The following is a 14,429-nucleotide window of genomic DNA, read 5'->3' as shown; positions in this document are numbered from 1 at the left end:
CAGTTTGAAGGCCATGGAGCACATTGCCAGTGTTAACCATATTGTTCTACCACACCTACTGTAGAGTTTGCATTTGGCATCTTCTGACTTCCATCTGTTCAGGCTGATGAAAGATGGACTGTGTGGGCAACAATGTTATCATAGCAGCAGTAAAACAGTGGGTCACCTCCACTGGTGCAAATTTTTAAGAGTGCTGCCTGCAGGTTTTTGTTCATTTTTTATAAAAACGCACAATTAATTGTGGCAAATTAAGTAGGATGCATTACTTTCAGAGCAACCTATGTGTATTAAACTTTGTGTACATTAATAGAAGGAAATAAGTCCTCTGTCCATGAAATATCATTTACAGTTTTTGACCTTGAACTCAAATTGTGTGGTATGTGACTCTGCCCACTATGGAACATCATTCTTTGAGAATGACTGAAAAAACATGATGCTGAAAAGCAAAATGCATGAAAGATCTAATCAGAGATCTTATGTTATACAAATCTAAGAAGGTGAACAGAGGTAGGAAAGGCACTAATTCTTAAATATGATGAGAAGAAGGGCAACAGTAAATTGTTACCAGTGTAACCAGTTTAAACTGACAAAGGAAGTCTAGGTTAAATATCAGAGTCTTTCTTTCTGTAGGATATGTAAAATTTTAGTGATTGAAGAATCCCTATTATTGGAAATGTTAAGAGGAGATGAGTGTCAGGGATAGTCTAAATTTTCTCACATCTTTTTCAGAGCTGGAAATTAAAACCAATCTTCTGTGGCTGCTTCCTACTCAAGATTTCTGTGGTTTGGTTATCTCTGTTATCTTAATGTTTTCAAGTCCTATGAAAAAATGTACTAAAGATGTAGCACTGACAAAAGGCTCAGATGTGAAAGGCAAGGGTTGGACTAGGAATGGCTTACTAAAGTAAGAGGTAGAGAAGTGAACTTCAGAGTTTAGACATCTGGCATTGATAACATGTGTCTTGAACTTATCCAGAATGACAGATCTTTCTTGAGTATCCCCATTAAAGTACCACTGACCTCACCTTTAAATCCTTTATTTTATGTTTGTCTATAATTTAACCTGACTTTGCATTAAATTTGTTTCTGTTGTTGAATAAATGAATCCAGAGGTATTTGTCTTACATAAGGGGCCAATCTTTTAAATGTAATGTTTGTTGAGAAGACAGATAGCATGTTGGGAGATGTCTTGTCCTGCCTGTGTGGGGTGGAGAATAGATAGGTTAGTACAGGGCTTGAAATGTCATCTAGCTGGATCTTTGTGATGCAAGCTTCAGTGCATGATTTGTTTCCAATGAGTCAGATGTTGTTTCGTAGAGGCACATGTTCCATTGATTCTCATATTTATTTATTTATTTATTTTCATATTTAGTTCTCTTCTGGACTTGTTTCTTTCTTTGTTTAGAAATGTACATAAAGTTAATCTTCATTTTCTAGCCTTTCTCTCTGTTTAACAAACTTTTCTTTTGGAATACTGCTCATTAATTTTTACGCTATTTGTTTCATGCTGACATACATAAAATTGCAATCTCTTCTATTTAGATACTCAGGTCCTACATTAGCTTTAGGTAGTATGTATTAAATAACTTAGGAAAATCCCATCTTAAGACCAGCCGTTTAAAAATTGCAATAGCTTTATCTCAAAGTCTAGTGCCTTTCTCACTAGAAGATGGCTGGTTATTATTACGAATCACTCATTAGAAATTAATTCCTGCTTCACCTTAAATAAGTAGTACTCTATTAATGATTTTGCAAGGTGGTGTGAAGAAATGGAAATAAAGGTAGGTAGAGTGGGGAAGCAGCCTATTCAATGAAATTAATGAGACTTCAGGAAGACTCATCTTGTGTAAAGTAACCATATTTCAGAATACATTGACTCTGTTCCAAATCTGCTATAATGAAGTTATCCACAAACACTCATTAGTATCTCAATGCCATAAAATATATTTGGTCAGAAGCTACTAAGGTCAGCTTCACATCAGTCTGTCCTCTTACTGTATGTGCATAGCTTTCATGCTTTCATAGTATTTCATAAATATCAGGCTGACTGATGGTTACACTGCTTTCTGTGTGCATTCCCACCTTTGTTCTGGCCATATTCTCCTTCCTCTTTCTTTACATCAGTTCTAGAACTCATGAAGCTGTGGAAGAAGTAGATCATCAGGATGAAAATTAACTGGAAATAGATAATTGCTTTAAATCTGATCAGTGGGATAATCTGATCTTCAATGAAACAATAATTGCTAGAGCTGAAACAAAGGACTGCAAAAGGATCTGCAGAAAAGGCAGTTTTCTGGCATTTTTGCAGTAGCCTACAGGTTGATCAGCTTAAGGCAGTTGTGATTTTATGTCTGTGGTGTGCTTTGCAATATTCATAATGAGTTTGGTAAGTGACAAAAAATCGGTTTGAATTTCTTCTTCTGTGAGTGATATTGAGTTCTTCGGATAGTTTGCAATATTTATATAATATTTATTTTGCAATTTGTAACAAATCTTGCTAAGTAGTTCTTAGCAGATAGGTGCATCTCTTACCGTAATCAATCTGCTATGTGAAAGCATCAAATGGATATGAATGGGTGGCAATCCCCCCCCCCCCCGACCCCCCTCCCCGCAGGGAAGAATTCAGTGACAAGCTTTCACTTCATCCACACTTCCATTTCAGATGCCATTCTGCCAGAGTGTCCCCTCTGCTGCCTTCTGCTACACAGCAACGTAATGAAACAGAATATTGGTGGGAAGGTTCAAACTCTATTGCCATTCCACTAACATCCACCTCTGATGTTGTGGGCTGACACAATGAAATAGGAGGCATTACTTTTGGAGCAGCCCTCATGTATTTTCCTAGAATTTTTACCACTTTTAAGTACTGAAAGCACTGAAACAGAGAAACCTGAATAACAGCTGATATGTAGGGTATTGGAGGCTCTTGCATTCCGGTCATAGTTCTGGGTGGAGCAACTTTGCCACTAAGTTAAATTGCTTTCAGCTTTCTCTTTTACAGTGTGTTAAATATCAGTAATATTTTTTGTCTGCAACACCTTGTGTTTTGTTGGCTACAAATGCTGATGCTATGACTTAATTTAAAGATGAAAGTGTAAATTATTACCTTACTTATCGTTCACTTTTTAAGGATGTAACAATTGTTAATAATATACTTAAAGGTTCCATTTGTGTGGCTGCTTTAAACGTTCCTCCAAGTTTAGGCGTAAAGAAAAAGTGTAAGCTAGCAATCAAGTCCTACTGCTACCAGTAGTACTAGAGCAGGTACATAAATGTATTGCCGACAGCCTCCTTGTTTGTTTTTTGCCATTCAGCCATTCAAGTGTTCAGTGGGAGAAAGTTGTTTGGGTATGTGTCTGGGAAATATCACACTGTGTTCTTCAGCCAGGCTGTTAAGTCAACCTAGAATGCTTTGGATGAAAACAGCATGTTTAACAGTACAAAGTTCATTTAATAGATCTGGTTATTTTAGTTCAGAATGAGGTTGTCAATGTGAATGCTTCCCTCAGAATGATGATGACTAGAAGCCAGAGCCTATTGTGCTGCAACTAACCTTTACCATTCGTGGTTTTAACAAAATTCCAAGTTCTCTTTTATTTGAAATAATAAAGCAGAAGTATTTTAGTGGTAATATCTGCACACTTAGAATAAGAAAAGTCCTGGAAACCTTCAGAGGAAAAACATGAGCTCATTTTTGTATCTGTTTTCCAAACTTCAGCAAGTTTAGTATAGCATGCTGATTATTAGGCATATAATTAAATTAAAGAATTTTCTAGTATCCATTTGGCACTTCATTTCATTGCAATTGCTTAAAATAACTAATAATGGAAATCATCCGAAATTAAGTTAGTTTTTTAAAAATACAACCGACCTTCCTGCCAGGAACACCCAGAATCTCAGTTGCCATATTTTTCTTTAAGTGAGAACACTAGTGAAGACGAATGACAAAAAATTTTCTTATTTGGAAGTATTATAATGTTCCTGGGCCTGTGTTTGTGCAGTTCCTGGAACGTTTGATCATAGGCCTTTTTGAGAGCATTCTTCAGCAATTTCAAGGGAGGATTTGGCATTCTGTATGAGTACAGTCAAAAGAGCCGAGAAAGAATATTAAGGACTCTTTTGAGAAGGTTTCCAGAACCATATAATCTATTCTGAAGAAACTGCCTTCCAGAAGGTGAAAGATACTCCAGCTTTTTCCAACAGGAAGAGGGTAGCTGAGACCTGGAAGTCATGTCTGGAACATTCTGCAAGAAAAATAGGTACTGCTTATTGAATGTCATGAATGAATAATTTGTTTTGGATAACATTTTTGGAGACTTATGTTCCTGAGATGGGAATCTGAAATGCCTGTTTCTGCTTAGTAATACTGGAAGGTGGTCTGCCTAGTCAGAGAAATTACCATATTCTAGTCTATTAGTGCGGAAAGGATCATGACAAGTGTAAGAAATGGAATACCTTGTTGAATTTTCAAATTACTTTGCTGGTGAGACAGAGCCAAAAATTCTTTTCCTGTTAATTTCAAAAGGTTGTATATGTACCTCATATAGCTAGCTCTGGGTCTTATTTGTTTTTCTTCTTCCACCCCCAATGATCTAATCTACAGTCTCTGTTCTTCCATTTAAATGATTTATGTTTCATGCATCTCAAGGATTTCAGTATCTATTTTGTGTGATTCCCATTAATACTCTTCATCCAGGGAACAGATTTCAAGTCTTTGTCATTTTACTTCAAGGTATTGTGTTGTACCTATGGAAATTACTTTGGTTATGCTTTTTTCCATCCATTTCAGGAAATATAAACAGAGCAGCTGATTTAGGGATATAACACCTATCAGCTGTGTGGACAGTTCTTTCAAACAGTACTAAAGGAATAAAACTGAGGGATGTGAAATGTTCTTGGTATTTCAGACTTTTAAAACTAAATTATTACAGATATTTCATAATTTAGGAGATTATTTATATAGCACTGAGAAAGCAAACTAAGTGCCTAGAATTCACTCTGTGTTCCAATCTCATATAATAAAAAAAAACATTTGGCTGCTCAAGACCTGCTGACATCCACACTCCAGAAACCCCTGCACTAAGTGAGATGTGGATCTCTGGATGAAATGCAGGGCTGCTTATTGTTTGCATTCATATTCCTAATTTAAGTGTATTTGTACTAATTGTGGTCAATGAAAAGTGTGCAGTTTAGCTAGTCTCTCTGATTCCCTGAATGGCAATCTCAGATACATATGCCAAGCTCAGTTGCGACAGATTTTTTCCAGCAACAGCATGTGGCTCTCTTTGGCAAACTCCCACCAAACATTTTGTTGGCTGCTACTAAGTAGACTCTTGATCTTTAAGGCAGGGAAGCTGGTAATGGGGTTCTGACCTACATATTTATCTGGAAGTAATTTCTTTCAACCTACCTTTTGCTTCTGCAAATGCTCATTTGCTTTATATTTATCTATTTGGTGCCAAACCTTACGTAATCTTCTAAATGCCTAGAAATCAATTTACTTTTGAAAGAAACATTTTACATGCTAGAAATCTATGCTGTCCTTTGCTCTTCCATTTTTCACTTGTACAACCTCCTTTCATTATGCATCCATAAAAGCTCTGTGTCCTCTAGGTTTCAGTGCTGTTCCCCTTTCTTGCCTCACTAGAATTTTTTTAATGATGTGCTAGATTCTGTCTGCTTTTCCATCCTGGCTTGAGGTCTTGATATGGTCCTTCAACTTTTCTTGTGCTTCTACAATGGCAAGCCAGAAGTTCCTCATGATTTAGCATAGATAGTGATGACTAGAGGAAGCAGAACCAGATATGCCATCAGATTTTCTTTGTCTGATCAATATTTAGAGGATTGAGCCTGATGGCACTGCAGCTTCTGGCAAGATGTGAGTTGTTTCATATAACACCCTTAGGAAACAATTTGCCCTTCCCTTCCTGGCACAAGGAATACAAGCACAAAGCTAATGACCCAGCTCTTTTAAGTACTGACTTTTGTACAAGTCTGTCAACTTGAATTTACTATTGGCAGCCACCGTTTTGCTCTGCCCTTATATTTTTAATTCCATGTCCATGACTGTCTGCTCCTGCAGACACGTGAATTAAACCTTAAAAGAATTCTGTGACTTAATGGAAATAGTTATAAGTTACATAAAAGGGAAGGTGGAAGTCCTGTGGAGGCACAAAATCTGCATTAGGCAGGAGTTGCCAACTGCTGGAATAACTTTCTGGGCAGAACAGCGTTCCCACTGTTTTTTGGAACTAGATTTCTAAGAATAAAAAATGAGGATCACAGGTAACAAATTTAACAAATTCTCTGTTGACAGCAGACAAACAGAATCATCAGAAAGCTGCTATATTATGTTTTCCATCATGGTGGGTAACTTCTAGGTCATTTGTTTAACCACTGTATGATAAAAGCTTCTCCTCAGATCATAAAAAGATCTTGAATACTGAAGAAAAGTATCAGTCCAAACAGAGTTTCACTGCTAACTTGTGATTCAAAGTTTGTTTCGAGTTAAACATTCATAATGGAAGATAGAAATAAATAGTGATGTTCTCATCTTTGTTCAGTTTTGATCATATATGGAGAAAGGGACCAAGTGGGGTCTCAGATTACATGTATGAGAAAATGGAAAATAAATGGAAAAAGTAACAGCTTTCCATAAAATTATGTATTTGGATGGAAATGAGTGCATCTTTCAAACAGAAATTTCAGGGTGAGTGAAGGCAAATAATGCTATCTAAGCAATATTACTGTTCACATATTCCTACTGTTGATTTTTCACATGAATTTAGAAAGACATACAGCTGTTCATTGAATTTTTATGAGTTTTAGTCATGTTACAAGCAGAAAGCAGATATGGCACATTTTCCACCCAACTAAGTACTGCTTCAGTCTAGTAGGGAATTATTGTGTAATGTTGTCAGTTATTACAGCAGCATGGAGCAGGTAGTTCTCAGGTGAACTTTGGATTCTCATTTTATCTTCCCCTTTACCACTTTTTGTGGACCTGAATGAAAACACACAATAACACTAATTGATAAAGCAAATTATCAGCCACAAAATATTATTTCTTTAATACAGTCACTGTCACTAGCTATGTGTTTTCACCAGTGATAATTAAAAGCCTGAATATCCCTGTGGTAAAAATATCAATGGCTGTCTGGAACATGACTTGCCTTTCTTGTCACTCTAGCCACTGTTGGAACAGAACACTCACCACCTCATTTTGCTCAAGTCCCCATCAATGTTCAGCAAGTGTCAATGAATGTCAGTGAGAGTCATTTTAATGTTTGAAGGAATTCAGTTCCACACCTTTCTGTCAACCATACCTTCATATCAGATACCATTCTGTCACACTGCTCCTCTGCTGCCATCTGTTGCTCAGCAACAAAATGTAATGGAGTATTGGTGGGGAGGTTCAGTCTCTACTACCATATCACTAACATCATCATCTGATGTTGCGGGTTGACAAAATAGGAGGCAGTACTTTTGGAGCAGCTGTTGTAAAACGTGAATTAAAATCAAACAAAGTGGGGAATGGTATCATGAAGTGCATGCTTAAGTCATGAAATCCAGTATGAAATGTAGAATGAAATAAGTGAAGCGTTTTCCAGAATCTAGTCCCAAAATAATGCTGTGGAGTGGTCAGTAGGAAAAAGAAACAATTCCTGGGGGAGGAAAAAGAGGGGAAAATTGGGGATTAGGCAAGTGAGAAAAGATGCATAATTCAGTGGCAGGAACTGGGCATCTTGTGATTGGAATTTGCCTGTTGGAAGAAATGGTATAACTCCCAATGCCATTGAAAAGGCCAAAATCTTAGCCATGCATTTTATTAGGCTCAGTCTTGCAAATGGTTTCAAATGGATGCATAGTTGACATTTAGTTGATAATTTACCTCAATTCAAGAAGTTTAGAACTTGCCTGAAAACGCAAGTGGTTAACAGCTACAGGGTAACAGCATATTGTACAGCTGCATTAGTGGTGGAAAACAGGCAGAGCTGCAGAACCTTTTTGAAAACCCATTTGGGAGTGCTCTTACAACCTGATTGCCTAAATTATATTTCCCAATGGCACCACCTCTGTTGAGTCTGAAGGGCTGAAAATAGGAACCCAGCAGGAAGGAATGACAATATTTTGAAGATTTTTGTGGTTCAAGTAGTGGAAGAATCATAGAATTGTGAGCACTGTAACAGCCTGCTCAAGGGGGCTGTGGATTCTCCTTCTCCAGAGATATTCAGGGCCTCCTGGGCATCTACTTGTGCAGCTTGGTGTAGGGAGCCTGCTTTGCAGGGGTTTGGACTTGATCTCTAGATGTCCCTTCAAACCTCTACAATTCTGTGATTCTGTAAAGGAGGAATTAATTCATGCAAAAGAGAGTGAGAGGTGCATTCTGTTTCTCAGGAGTGTTCCAACCCCTGCAATTCTTATTCTGTGATTTCCAGAGGCTAACAGCAGATGTCATTAAAGTGATCAATCCTTTCCATGTCCTGAGGCAGCTGTTGGCAAACGTTCACATTTGGGTAAATACATAAAGGTTGTGATCCAAATTCAATTTGCAGTTGTTTCCCTCTGTGTTCAATGGGAACTTCTTGACTCCGCTCACTTTGTTCAGGTAAGAAATAAGTTTACATAGCCATGTAATACAGATATTGTCAGAGGATGTTCTCTGCAGCCAGTTTTGAATATTCCCGCTTCTTTCCCAAATTATTCCATTCTGTGTGGAAGGTACAGTGAGGAAGGTGGCTTTTGGGATGTCTTTCAATATTTTCTGGGTGTGGAATAAATCCAACCAGGCTAGATGTTTCCAAAGAGCAAAATCATTCAAAATGAGGAAGATCAGCTAAATATAATTTGAAATGGTATGAGGTCCTGGCTTTCTTGTATTTCCACTTTTTCAGAATTACATTTGATTCACTTGGACATCTGAATGTAGCAATTCAAGAACTCTGACATTTTCATACTACAGGAAAACAAAACGAAATGATTCTCAGAGGATCCTCATAAAAATAGTGTGCAGCATGCTTAATCACAGGCAGGCAGGAGGGGCAGAATTCCAGAAAGGTGCCTAGGGAGTTGCACATGTTGTGCTTTCTCTGCCCTTTATACACTGACTTGCAAGCATGCACACTTCCATATCACTTCCTGAGCATTACACCGCTACTTTATTATACTCAGATTGTCTCAGCAGCTGGTGAGTGTGAAATGGCAACTAGAGAGGGAAAGGTAGAGAACTGTTTGTCAGCTCATAGCTTTAATTTTATATTTACTTCAGAAATGAATTTTAAAAAGGTATTTACAGTTTTGAGATATGTGGGATTTATATTATTATTATTTAATTTCAGCTGGGATTTTGGTTGCTCACCATTTTTAAACAGCATTTCACTGCTTCTTAGCAGCAACTGAACAACATCTGAAGATACTAGGTTGTGTGTTAGCATTTTTAATACCTCATTATTGGTTCTGAAAAAATAAATATAAAGCAATATGTAGCCATTTCAAAATTATATTACATTGCATATCATATTTATAGTAACTCCTCTCCCCTCCCCTCTGTTTTGCTTTGGTGTTGCGGTGATTTTCTTAAACATATGTTTTTGAATGGCTAATTGCATCTTAGTTGATTATTGTACCTAAATTGATTGGTTTTACTTCATTCACTTTTAATGTACCAGTTGCCTGCAGCCTACAATAAAAATAAATGCAAACTACGTTTAAAAGCTTGAGAAGGCAGATCTGACAAATGCAATGTAGGATTTAGTCACAAAAAGCAATTGGTCACTCCTACAAAATCATATCCAAACTAATGAAAGACTTTGAGATCGATAGATCTCTTCAGTAATTTGGAACCTGACGGGCATCTAAATCTGCTGTCAAAAATCAAGCACCATATTGAAGTCAGTGCAGAAGAACATTCTGGGAAGTGTGGGAATACAGGACTAGAAGGGGTTGCCTAGGTCATCAAGACCAGTTTTTTTTACTGTTGTAGACATCCATGATTCATAATCCCTCTCATTAAGTTACCAAGATCTATCTTAAAACTAGTTTGCCTTCACTTTTCTTGGCTGGCTGTCTCAGAACCTCTTTCTTCTGATGGTTAGAAGCCTTCTAATTTCCAAACTAAATATACTCATGGCCAGCCACCACCCATCTGTTCTTTTGCTAGTGCTACCCTGAAGCTGAAAAATCTCCCTTTCACTTCAGTCTCTTGATGCATGGGATTGAATGTCTCTTCATTCTGCTACACTATGTGAGCTTGGTCTTCTGGGGTTTTCTCTTGTAACAGCTTTTCCATGCTGTAGTGATTCTATTCTCTGAGCAAGCAGGTCACAATTTGAGTTCAGCCATTTTGACCATGGCATTTCAGTGTGAGTGGCAGTGCCTTGCTTGAGAGGTGCAGCATACCTTTGGCTCTAGCGTAAACAGAATAAGGATTCCATATTAAACAGGTAACTCAGATATGAAAGACTGTGTTTGCAGATATGGCAGTGTTAACACTGTAGTTCATAAACAGAGTGGAAGTGCAAACTGTGGAATTAGTTTTGTCCTGCATCTAGGCTTACTAAATGAAAGTTTTAATTTATGTACATCTGCTGGTTTTCAGTAGAATCATAATAAAATGTGACTCTAATCAAATAAGATAATGGATTATTTTTTTCCTCCAATACAGTTGATCATCCTCAGGTGTGAATGCAGTATTATTAACGGACAGATTGTATATTAGATTGAGTGTAATTAACTAATATATTTGTACAGTGAATAATAACTAATTTTAAATAAACAGATTTAAAATACATTGTAGCTCTGTAGTAGATATGTTTAGGATTTGGAAAGCTGTACTTTACCAGTAGATGGCACAAATCAGCTTGATTTGGCTTCAGAGCATGTATAAAGAATATGCTGCATAAATGATAAATAGAAATAATATTAAATTTATATTTGAGATGATCAGATGACAAGCAAAATATATTAACAGAAAAGTAACATTCTTATTTTCTATTGTGTTTCTTGGTGGATTTTTGGTTAAAACCTTGTATACACCAATGCTTCATATTTGTGGAATTTTACCTGGTTTTGGCCTATTCAGACCTAAGTAGAAATGTCCAGGCAGTCAGTGGGTTTGAATCTGGTCCTCATCTTGCAAGTACAAACCATCTTCTTTTCTCTGAAGTCTTTGCCTGAACAAAGTTGCAGAATTTAGTTTGCTTATCTAGTTGGTAGTTTATTTTTTTATTTCTGAGTGTTCACTATAACACCAAATCTTCCGTTCTTGCTGTTTAAATACCAGCTGGCAAAGTGTTTCATCTAATAAGTCTTTAACTCTTTTAATTGGGCTGATTTTAGCTCAGGGCATTTTGTACTTGGAGGATGGCTTCATATCTTGGAAGGCACATCCCACATGAGATGTGGAGGAGTGATTTGGACAGTAATCTTGCCTCATCCTCCACCCCTCCCTTGCCAGCCATTGGGCCATGTTTTCCATGGGGAATCCCAGCCCTGGTGATTAGACAGTTTGGCTCCTTGCTACGCAAAACAGGGGCATATAATGGAGAAAAAGGCAGTCATAGATCTGCCAGCAGCCTCCTTGTCATCCCAGGTGTGGTTTCCACCCTGCTGGCAACCAGGGGAATCATAGCCCATTTTCTCAAAACACTTCTGATTTAGCTGAAGGCATTTCTCACAACAGAAGAGAATACAAGAAACAAAAAAATAAAATTTAGAAGTAAAAAGTGCTGATTGCCTTTGTTTGTATGTTGATTTTGTCAGCCCTATAGGATTAATTCAATTTCATTTCTTAGAATAAATAAGAATTCCAGTTCAGCCTTGATCTTTTCTGTTAAAGATCATCAATGATTTGATGACAAAATCTCTTTTGGTAGGATGAACTGCAACAGTAATGTGGTGTCTTGAAGCAAATTTATGTTTTATCAGTAGAAGGGCTGATCAAAAGTTTTTAATAGAAACAAACTGACTGAAAAAAGAACATGCAAAATTACTTTCCTCCTATTTCTTTTAATATATTTATATGCAATGAATATATTATACCTTGACCAAGGAAGTCAGGAACACTAGCCATCAGTGCTGTGAAAGTAAGGACTGGGTTATTTGCTAAAATGAAAAGTACCTCTTACTCTGAAGTACTGGAGAGCTGTGTTAGGAACTCTACTAGTTGTGAAAATGTCTTAGAGGAGATTAGAGGCCCACGGAGAGATGCTAAGGGGTTGTTTTCATTTCTGAATGACTCAAAAATCCCCTACAGTAACAACACAGGTGTGAGAACACTACTGAGGGCAATAGTCTGCAGCAGTGCGGATCTACAGCAGCTCTTTGGAGGCCACTCAGCTGTTGAGATCTGGATGCTAAATCAAAAAGAGGTTTGAAATGAAAGAGAAAGGCAGAACGTGTTTTAGGGGGTACAAAACCAGTGGGGTGCAAAACAATTATCTTTGCTAATGTGGATATCTTAGGTGGCTGCTAGATGGCACTACAAGATGCTTATGTGGCAGAAGTGGTAGGAGACTGCAGGCAGATTTCTTTTGGGACTGCTACCTGGCTTGCTCTGAAAGTATAATGAATAAGCAGTTACATATATACTAAGACAGTCCTCCTCCCTCTTTAGTACTATTGTGTGCAGATTTTAAGGATGGGAAAATGACTATTCCTTCTTGTAAATCATAGCTTGTATTTTAGTGCCTTGAAACTTCAAAGGGATTTTATGATTCTTTGGGGGTGAAGGATTTTGTGCAAGTTTAATTACTGTTGTGACGCTGCAAAAGCTTGTGTTTGCATGGGTGAAACTGGACTTAAATATGAGAAAGACTTTCTATCCTCAACTTTGGATGTATTTATTGATGAGACTATTTCTGAAGTGTTGATAGCAAATAGAGAGAATGAAATACATTCTAATAAGACTTACTATGTAATCACACAGAGAAAAGACACAAAAACTATCCTGGATGATCTTCAAAGCTTGGTAATTATTTTTATTAGTTGTGTAGCACCACTTGCAATTGCATTGGCAAGCTCAGTAAAAGGCAAGGGTTTTAGAAGGGATTAGGATGAAAAGAGCTCAGAGTCTGTCTCTGAACTAAAAGGAATTTCATGCGCAAGGAGAAGGTGGGAAGTGGAGTCAGGGGGAGCAGTGATACCAGAGGCACTGGAATAATAGAAATAAAGAGTAAGAGGAATTAGGAGCATGAATGTAGACAGGGATAGACTTGTGCGGGGTCTGGAAAATTCCATCTTGTCTCTTATATTTTCCAAGCAGACACAAACTCATCTAATCTTGGCTGTGGAGTACAAATACTACTCTTAAAATTTCTGGTTACATTTGAAAGTATTGCCTTCCTTTTCTTTCCACATGGCTTAAAATACAGACTGTGTTATCCAGACTAGATACTGAGTTTCTTTTACATCTGCTGCTGAGCGCTTGGATCATTTTACACAATTGCAGCATCATTTCTGCAGTGTTCATGAGGCTAGTTACAAGAGTACTTATTTAAAAGAGTGAATTGATGTATACTGATAATGAACTTTGGTCTTTCCCAGATGTAGATATGGCAACCAGTTATGGAGGGTGATATGAGATCCTTTGGAGTGGTTTATCTGTGACAGTTCAGTAAATAATAAAAATAAAGAAAGAAATTTTCTAAGAGTCCATGTAACATTTAGAAAACACTTAGAAGTAGTAGTTGTCTCTCAAAGTGAAGCCATCTTGGCTGTATTATAATGCTTCTGAATGCCTCATAGAATCACACAATCTTTTAGTTGGCAGGGACCTCTAGAAGTCATCTAGTCCAACATCCTTGCAGTGAACAGGGACACCTACAGCTAGATCAGGTGCTCAGAGCCCCGTTCATCCTGACCTTGAAAGTTTCCAGGAACAGAGAACCCACCACCTCTCTTGGCAACCTGTGCTAGTGCCTCATGACCCTTATTGTAAAAATGTTATTTATACCTGATCTAAGTTTCTTGTCCTTTAGCCTGAAACTATTTATCCTTACCCTATCACAACAGGCCCTCCTAAAGAGTTCATCCCCTTCTTTTTTATAGCTCTGCTTTAGATGCTGAAAAGACTCTTAGGTCTCCCCAGAGCCTTCTCTTCTCCAAACTGATCAGCCCCAGCCAGTTCTCATCCTGTTCTTGTTGGGGAGATCCCTTGGAACATTTCTGTAACCCTCCTCTGAACAAGCTCCAAAAGATCCATATCTTTCCTTTACTGAGGACTCCACATCTGGATGCAGTACTCCAGGTGAGGTCTCACTAGCACAGAGTAGAGGGGCAAGGTCACCTCCTTCGACCTGTTGTGACCATGTTTCTTTTGATGTAGCCCAGGATACAACACACTTTCCATCCAAATTTCTGTCAAAAGGCAAATCTGTGAAGTGTGATACTATAGCAGTGCTTGACTTGTAGATCAAGTCTATCTGTATATT

This window comes from Coturnix japonica, chromosome 5 (assembly GCF_001577835.2).
Source record: "Coturnix japonica isolate 7356 chromosome 5, Coturnix japonica 2.1, whole genome shotgun sequence".
Taxonomy (NCBI): Eukaryota; Metazoa; Chordata; class Aves; order Galliformes; family Phasianidae; genus Coturnix; species Coturnix japonica.
Note: the sequence above shows the minus strand (reverse complement) of the source record.